Below are 9,648 nucleotides of genomic sequence, written 5' to 3' on the forward strand. Positions count from 1 at the left end.
TTTAAGGCTGCAGTAGCTCGAGGCTAGGCTGGAGGTGGGTTGGGCACGTGAGGTGGAAAGATGTAACGTTGTACTGCTCTTGTCCTGTCTTGCTTCCTGGCATCCATCGTTCATTTTGCCATGTCTCCCTGACATCTTGTTTCTTCCTTAGGATGCAGGTATGTGGAGTTTTGTTCCAGGGAAGGCAAAAGTAACTGAGATCCAGAAAAAAAGAATGATGATAGGAAAGTAAAATGAAATTAAGAGTGATAGAAAATTAAGAGTGATAGAAAATGCTCATACTGCCTCTTTAAAATTTCAACCTTAAAGATGAACATATCAATACTTGATGGAAAATATCTGTTCCATGTTGTGCCTAAGATGTTTGATATTCAGACAGTGAGGTTAAACCCAATTGCATATGATGTAGGGTAATAATAAGTTTCTCTTCTGGAGGGTTAAAAACCTAATTTTTAAGACCAAAAATTAGAGAAAAAGAAGGGCTGCAAGGACAGCCAACATTTTGACCATAGCTTTTCAAGGTCAGTGAAGACTCAGGACATAGGAGAACCTATATTGTAACATCATGTAACTCAGTTGTGTCCCAAATTTTCTGATCAAGGAGATTATGGGGCCACAAAGTAACGTGATTGATGACATAGAGTGTGCCTAAGGAGAATCATATGGAGGGAAAACATTGTCTCAGGCTTTCACAGAGAGCAAATTGGTCAAGCAATGGCTGTGACTCATCCACATGGCTGACACTGACAAAGGATCTGCAAACTGAGGTACAAGGTTGCAGGATAAATCCTGAGGGTACTTGACTGACCTTGTCAGACACAAAACTTACATTTCTTGTTATGTAGGTCTTGCTTAATCTTGTTCTTAATCATACAGCAGAAAAGTATAAAAACAAAGTATATAAAGTAAAGGCACATTAATATGCTGAGCTGTGAAAGGCTCAAGTCAACAACTTCTATGAATAACCTATTGCTATTGTGGACTGCTAGACTGTGTTGGATTGTTTTGTTGAATTCACATACCTATAGTATTTAGATGCCAATGGAATACTTATCTCTGACAGGACTGAAAAAAAGGGGTGCAAAGGAAGGACCATTTTCTATCTGTATATACAGAATAGTTAGGATAGATATACAGCTACTTTTGCTTGATTCAATGAGAAGAAAGATTTGTACTAATAGTGTTTGGACAGGATATCCTACCTGCTTCTTGTACTATGGATAACTACTAAGAAGATAACAATGTACAATTTATTAATTATTGAGACTATTCTATTAATCAGTTTTGAAACTGTCTCATTGATATTTGTTTCTCAGTAAAATAAAATGGCAGATATTGTATCTTTTTCATATATTTTGCAGTAAGAATTTTCAAAATATTGGTTGCATGGATGGGTATTAAAATCATTTTAGCAAGTTGCATCAAACTTCTGAAAAAGAAAAAAAATAGAGAAAATGAAAACAGGATGTAGCAAAAAAATCAGATTGTTTTGAGAAGCTTTATGATATTTATTTCCATTTTGAATTGTGGATCATGATGCAGTAATATGCATTTCCTACTATGGGTCTTTGTAAAAACAGTTTAGAAAACCCTATTTAGAGGTATTCTTCACAGTTTAGTTATATATTTTAAATTTTTTTAAAAGAGAGTACAAGATAGTATTAAAAATAAAGATTGCAAATAATACAGAATTTCACTAAACAAAATACTGTGAATGTCACAGTACTTGTCGTAATGCATATTCTTGTCTTCAAATTAGGTATTCAGCTTATCAGATATATGTATGCAAAATTGAAGAAGAAAGAAAATAAAGAGAAAAATTATAAGCAATTAAGAAGAAAAAAAGAAAAAGAATTGAAAAAAGAAGACAAAACAAATTAAGCATTATCTGTTTCCGTCCATAAACCAGTAGAAATACACACTACATTTGTACAAACCATCCTGCTTACATACATAGACATATTTCTTTCCCCCATTCACTCTCTTGTCCTTCTGCTCAACTCAGTAATTATTTCCTTTTGAACAGGTTTACTCCTTTGTCATAGTGTCTATTGTACCATTTATATCTTATTTTGTCTTTTAGGTTCTCATACTAAAGAGGCAATATGATGTTTGTATGTGAGGGTGTGCAACTAGAGAACATACTCTTTTCACTTAAAAGTATGCTCTCTAATTGCATCCATTTACCAACAAAAGATTAAAATTTATCCCTTTTTTACAGCTGAATAATACTCCAGTGCATAAAAATACCACATCTTCTCTATCCATTCCTCAGCTGATGGGCATTTGGGTGGCTACTAAGATTTAGCTATGACAAATTGTGCTGATTATAGCTATGGGTGCACATGTGTTGCTGTGGTATGATGTTTTCAGTTCTTCTGGAAAAATACCCAGGAGGACAATAGCTGGGCTGAGCAGGACCTCCAATCCTAGCTTTTTGAAGAATTTCCACCCTGATTTCCATAGCTACAGTTACAGTCTGCACCCCCACCAACAGTGGAGAAATATTCCCTGTTCACCAGAGCCCTTCCTGAACTTATTACTGGTTGAATTCTTGATGATAGTCATTCTTTCTGGGGTGAGATAGAATCTCAGTGTTGTTTTAATTTGCATTTATCGAATGACCAACGTTGTTGAACATTTTTTCATTTATTTACTTGCAATTTGTATTTCTTCCTCTGAGAAGAGTGTATTCATCTCAGGTGCTCATTTTTGGATAGGATCTGATTTTTAAAAACTCTTTATTTTTTCTATTAATTTTATTGGGAAAGAAATAGCAATGAGACAGTTTCAAAACAGATTAGTACGACATTTACAATAATTAATACATTGCATATTGCTGCCTTCATAGTTGTTCATAGTACAAGGTGCAGACATGATATCTTGTCTAAACACTATGAATGCAAGTCTTTCTTCTCATTGAACTAAGAGAAAGTAGCTGTGTATCTATCCAAATTATTTTGTATATGTATTCAGTATAAAATGGTTCTTCATTTATATCACACTTTTTTGTTTACTTTTGTCAGAGATAGGTATTCCTTTGCCATTCAAATATTGTAGGTGTGTGAATTCAGCAAAGTAATCCAATATAGTCCAATAGTCTATAATAGTAGTAGGTTATCTATAGGACTGGCAATGTAAGAAGTTGTTGACTTGAGCCTTTTATAACTCAGCATATTCATATGACTTTAATTTTTATACCCCATTTTTATACTTTTCTACTGGTAGTCAAAATGGATTAAAGATCTAAACATTAAAACAGAAACATTAAATCTCCTGGAAGAGAAAGTAGGAGGAGCTCTTGAAGACATGGGGTAGGCAAACAGTTTAGCAACAAAAATCAAACTGCATGGGTAATACTTGAAAACATTAACAACTGGGACCTCTTCTTATTGAGAAGCTTTTGTATGTCAAAAGAAATTACCAACAGAATGAAAAGATAACCCACAAATTGGGAAAATATCTTAATTAATAAGCACTCAGACAAAGGTCTTCTATCTAGAATTTATAAATAACTCTTTATATATTCTTGATAGAAGGCCTTTGTCAGAGGGACAGTCAGCTATGATATTTTTCCCAGCTCATGGATTTTGTTTTTCACCCATAGACCATTTTAGTTACTTAATTTTGGAAAAAATATTGCTTGACAATACTTAAGACAGTATATTCCTTGATAAGCACCTTCCTCTCAGCAATTCTGGGTCCAGCCATTGGGTATAGCTCGATGTGAGGGAGCAAAGAAAGGAATGAAGAGAAAAACGCTGATCTTGTTTTGGGGAAATGAAGCCCAATAACACTTCTACACTGCTGCAATGAGGTGAACCACGACGAGTTTTCCTATGTCCAGCGTTGTCTGTGAAACAAGGAAAACTGATATAATTAAACACTATTTCTAGTATGGAGTGCCTGCCATAACTCATACAGAATAACAAGTTTGGTTCTCTTTTCAGGTGAAGTATATTTCATATTCAGTGGTGAGAAATAAGGTAACTACACCATTGGGATAAAAATCACAGCAGACGGAGACAAGAAATTAACCTTGTATCTGAAATTAAAGTGAGGAGTTCTCTCACTTTCTATAGGGTAAATGACTTCAATGTCAAAGACTATTTCAGTTGTGAAGAATTTGGTGGGACTTTGCTGATCATGGTTAGTATATTCAATATCTTTCATTCTTGTAGTCTTTAAACTACCGCAAAGACCCAATACTATTATGGGCTACTGGACTCTTTTAGAATATTTTGCTGAGTTTACACACCTATAATATTCAAATAACGGAACTTAACAAAAAAGGGGATACAAATGAATGTCCATTTTGTTTTTTTTATTTTTTATTTTTTTATTTTTTTTCTACAGTTTTATTGATAAACATATAGCAATGAGACAGTTTCAAATCAAATCGGAAGTACAGTTTCAACAAATAATACACTGCATATATTCTTCTTAGTGGTTAATTGCTGTACAAGATGCGGACTTGTGATCCTATTTACAAACACCATGAGAACAAATCATTCCAGTCATTAAGACAATGCAACTATATATCTATCCCAACCACTTTGAATACACAGATACAGAATGGACATTCATCGGTGTACCCCATTTTTCCTAAGTTCCGTTACTGAATATTATAGCTGTGTAAACTCAGCAAAATATTCTAAAAGAGTCCAGTAGCCCATAATAGCATTTGGTCTTCTGTTTAACTGGCAATGTCAGAAATTATTGACCTGAGTCCCCCACAGCTTAACTTAACAGCATGGCTTTATTTCTTATATTTCGTCTTCATACTTTTCTACTGGATGGTTAAGACCAAGGTAAAGCAGGACCTGTGCAACAAGAGTTGTAGCTATTTGGTCTGAGAAGGTCAGTGAAATGCCCTCAGGATTTGTCCTGAGATCCTGTACCTCAGATTGTAGAACCTTTATCAGTGCAGCCATGTGGATGAGTCACGACCATTGCTTGGCCAATGTGCTCTCTGAGAAAGCCTGAGAGAGTGTCTTCTCCCCATGTGACTCTCCTTAGGCCCACTCTATGTCATTGATCACTTTCCTCTTTGGCCCCATAATCTTCTTGATCAGAAAATTTGGGACACTACCGAGGTACATGACGTTACAGTACAAGTTCTCATATGTCCTGAGTCTTAATTGACCTTAGAAGGCTAGGGCCAAAAAGTTGGCTTTCCTTGTAGCCCTCCTTTTTCTCTAATTTTGGTCTGCAAACTTAGGTTGTTACCCATCCAGAAGAAAAGATTATTGTTATTATCAAGTGATTTAGGCTATCAATCTTAACCTCACTATCTCACTGCATTTCAAACATCTTAGGCATAACAAGGAACAGGCACCCTTCATCAAGCATTGACACGCCGAACTTCAAGTCCCTACATAATATGATAAAAAACATTTAAAAATTAGATTATATTTTAAAAAATAGGATAAAGAATTCTATGCTTCTCACATCTGCACATAAGTCCAAAAATCCCACCACACACAACCCTGAAGCAGGACAGTCCCACAACATTCCCCTTCGTGTCTCCCGCCCTCACCCACCACCCCCCTCTTCCCGAACATCCACCCACCCAAGAGACATCCCAGCAGCAACTGGCATGTCATGACCAGCCGCCCACACCCAGAATACCACAATTATAGGCACTCCCAACATGAAACAACTATTACAAACCACCATCTGCAGTGCAGTAGCCTAGTTCACAGGCATCAGTACACACAGTTAGTCAGGGTGAGAATCCCTCCAATCAACCCCTAGACCAAAGAATGCCCTGAATGTTCTCCGGATCACTGCCTTGCTCATCTTCCACACATAACTGCATGGCTTAACACCGTCATGCCTCCCAGCCCATCTCCATCTGAGAATAGAATTGCTACCCCTGCTTTCCTCCGAGGTGCTGGGGTATGCAGTATCCCGTTCCTTCCTTCGACTTTCAGCCCATGAATGTCTCCATGAGTCAAATGTGTTTCTTGTATACAGCACACTGCCGGATCCTGTCTCCCAATCCACTGCGCCAGTCCATCTCTCCCAATTGGCGAATCGAGTCCATCCACATTGACAGTTAAAATTGAGATGCACTGACCCATGATTGACATGCTATTTACCTGTTGTCATTTACTCCTTTCTCTCCCGTGTTTAATTGCTCACCCTATTTAGTTGGTTGCTTCCGATCTCATTCGTGGAGTCCTGATCGCCTTGGTCCCTCTCTAGAACATCCCCCAGCAGCCTGCGCAAGGTTGGCCTTGTCATCGCTAAATTCCCTAGCTGTTCCTTGTCACGGAAGCACCTCACTTCTCCATCAAACCTGAAAGAGAGTTCTGCAGGGCACAGTAGTCTGGGCTGGAACCCGTCCTCACAGAGGACCTGGAGCACTCCGCTCCATGCTCTTCCTGCCCGCATGGTCTGCGAAGAGAAGTCGGCCGTAACTCTGATGGGTTCCCCCCTGAATGTGACCCGCTCCCTCTCTCTAGCGGCTTTCAGTAGACCATTCCCGTGCTGAATCTCTGGGATCCTGACCATCATATGTCTCGATGTGCTTTTCATTGGGTTGAGGTTCCCTGGCGTTCTATATGCCTCAGTCACCCGAATGTCAGACCGTTTCCTCATATTTGGGAAGCCCTCCGCCACTACTTCTGCCCATATTTTTTCAACGTCCCTTGTGTTGACTCCTTCTTTCTCATTGATGCCCACCATTCTCACATTGTTCATCTCTGCACCATCCTGCAGGTGATGAACCATTCTTTCCTGCATCCTCGCTGTTCTTAAGAGACCCTCTCCTACCTTTCCACTAGCTACACCAGCATCCTCAAGATCCGAAACTCTGTCTTCACACTCACTTAAACGGTCCTGCAAGCTTGTGACTGAGAGTCTCACTTCCTCCATATCTCCCCGATTCCGCTTCATGCGATCCACTTCTTTCCTGTATTGCTCATTCAAGGAGTCCGTCATTTTTCCAATCTCCTGTATTTTTTTATCAATATCTTCCTTAGAAGCAGTTAAAAATTCTTTTACTGCAGTGTTTTTCTCAGACTGGGCTTCCTGCCTATACTTCTGCAGCCGCTTCTCCACTTCATCCGCTATGAGTTCTGAGAGTTCTTCCTTTATTTCAGAAAAGAATTGCGGTCTGACTTCCTCTACATCTCTCTTCTGCTGCTCATTTACTATCGACGCCCCTGACTCATGCATTTGAGCCGAGCCAGTACCCTCCGCACCCGCTCTGGGTGGGCACTGGGTTGCTTCCCTATGTTTCTGGATTTGATTCTCTAGTGCAGATGCCACCAATTCAGGGATTTCTTTTTTCATCCCCAATCCGAGGTCCTCTAGAACTTTCTGCAGCTGTTTTATTTCAGAAGCTGTTGATTCATTGCTTTCAGCTGTGTGATCTCCAATCTGTTCTGTGTCAGTGTCCCCTGCACCCGTTAAGAGTGGGCTCGGGTTCTGAGGCTGCATCCTGTTCCCTCTCTTCATCCTGTGCAGCACTGTCCTCTGCCTTTTGTTGCAGATCTTCGCTGCAGTCGTAACCTTCACACGCACTGAAGTTCAGGTGGAGCTCTACAGAGTTTGGAGTCATCCAGCTGCGTCTGGCTTAGGTCTGGCCGTGGCGCTCAGCTCCTTCCTGCTGCGGACCTGGGCTAGGACTGGGTCTGGGGGCTCCCGGAAGTCGGCAGCAATTCCTACTCGTCGGGAGGGGTGGGGACGTAGGGCAGAGTGGTGTGGGGCGGCCCGAGGGGATGGGAGAGGGTCCGGCCCACGCTGCGCCTGGGCTGGGACTGGACCCGCCTGCGCAGGGTAGCAGGAAGCTCTCCACACACCCACCGGACCCGGGCCAGGACCGGGCCTGGGGGCTCCCAGAAGTGGTCAGAAACTCCTACTCGGCGGGAGGGGTGGGGAAGGTAGGGCGGAGTGGTGGGGGGCGGCCCAAGGGGGTGGGAGAGGGTCCGGCCCACGCCGCCGCGCCCGGGCCGGGACCGGTCCCGCCGGCGCAGGGCAGCAGGAAACCCTCCGCACACTCACCGGACCCGGGCCAGGACCGGGTCCGGGGGCTCCCGGAACTCTCGGCAGAAAACCCCACTCGGCGGGCGGGTTGGGGGAGGCACTCTGAATGTCCATTTTGTATCTGTGTATTCAAAGTGGTTAGGATAGATATATAGTTACATTCTCTTAATGAATAGAGCAATTTGTTCTAATGGTGTTTGTAAATAGGATATCATGTCCACATCTTGTACAGCAATTAACCACTAGGAAGAATGTATGCAATTTGTGAATTACTGAAACTGTCCTACGAATTTGATTTGAAACTGTCTCATTGCTATTTGTTTATCAATAAAATTATGAGAAAAAATAAACTACCACAATTAACAATGTTTCAGAAACTGTAACTTCAAACACACTAATTCCCTACGTTCTACCTGCCCCATAACTAAACCCAAGATAAGCTGTATAAGGGAGATTGTAACAGTACATGTCTTGCTTTTGTTTTTGTTTTTAACTGGGAAAAAGTATATATTTAGAATATTAGCCAGCTGGACTCAGTTTAAATGATCCCAATTTTGATGGCAACATCTAATGCATCATAATTCAGAGCCAGTTGAACATATGCCTTCTTCTGTCAATCAAGCCTTATTAGGGTATTGACTTTGGCAACAGTGATGTCATAAAACTTTTCTACAGCTTGTTTGATCTGTTGCATATTTGCTTTGACATCCACAATGAACACGAGTGTGTTGTTTTCCTCCATCTTTTTCATGGCTGACTCTGTGTTCAGGGGGACCTTGATGATGTCATAGAGGTCAAGCTTGTTTCTCCTGGGGGTGTTCTTCTGGGGGCATTTGGGTTGCATCTGGAGCTACAGTGTCTTGGGACAGCGGGAGGTGGGTGACATTCATATCTTCTTCTTTTTGTAGCTGTGGATGCCTGTCACTGTGGCCTTCTTGGCCTCAAAATGTTTTGCTTTGGCTTCAGCCTTGGGAGGGGCAGGGGCTTCCTTCTTCACCTTCAGCATCATCTTGGTAAAAAGGCTCTGTAATAGTACATGTTTAATACAATGTTTCCATTTCAAAGGTGTTGGAATAGGGGGTGATTGTAAAGCCCCTTGGTTCAATCCTTATTATGACACATACACAGAAGTTATTTGGAATTCCTACTTTTATTATATTTATGTCTTTAGGTTGCAAGTAATACTTTTAAAGACAGTGACTTTCAGTTAATAGAGTTGTTTTGCATGATCATAAAAGAGACCTAGATTATTCTTTGTAAAATGCACATTAATAGAACCATTTTTCACTTATTGTACTGTTTTGGTCACTTGAACAGAGACAAGTCAACAAATACTGCCAAACTGCAGTGCTGCTTTATCTTTATTTCTATGTATTTCTACAAATAAGAAAACCACAATGAAAAGAAATTTACATTTTAACCAAAGACAATTTTCAACACGTCTCTCTCATTTTATCTGTAAAATCTCAATTATTTTGACTAAGGCTCAAAGCATCAGTACACTGAAAAGTGTTCAGATGAATTTTCTGTCTTAAGTGTTTAGATGAATTCTTCCAGCTGAGTCAATTGTTAGAACTATTTTGATGAAGTGCTGCTCTCTGTAGGAATTAGAATTCATACATGCAAAGATTATGTGAATGATAATTAGTTTTA

The sequence above is a fragment of the Octodon degus genome, unplaced genomic scaffold, assembly GCF_000260255.1.
Source record: "Octodon degus isolate 3935 unplaced genomic scaffold, OctDeg1.0 scaffold00022, whole genome shotgun sequence".
NCBI classification, from domain to species: Eukaryota; Metazoa; Chordata; class Mammalia; order Rodentia; family Octodontidae; genus Octodon; species Octodon degus.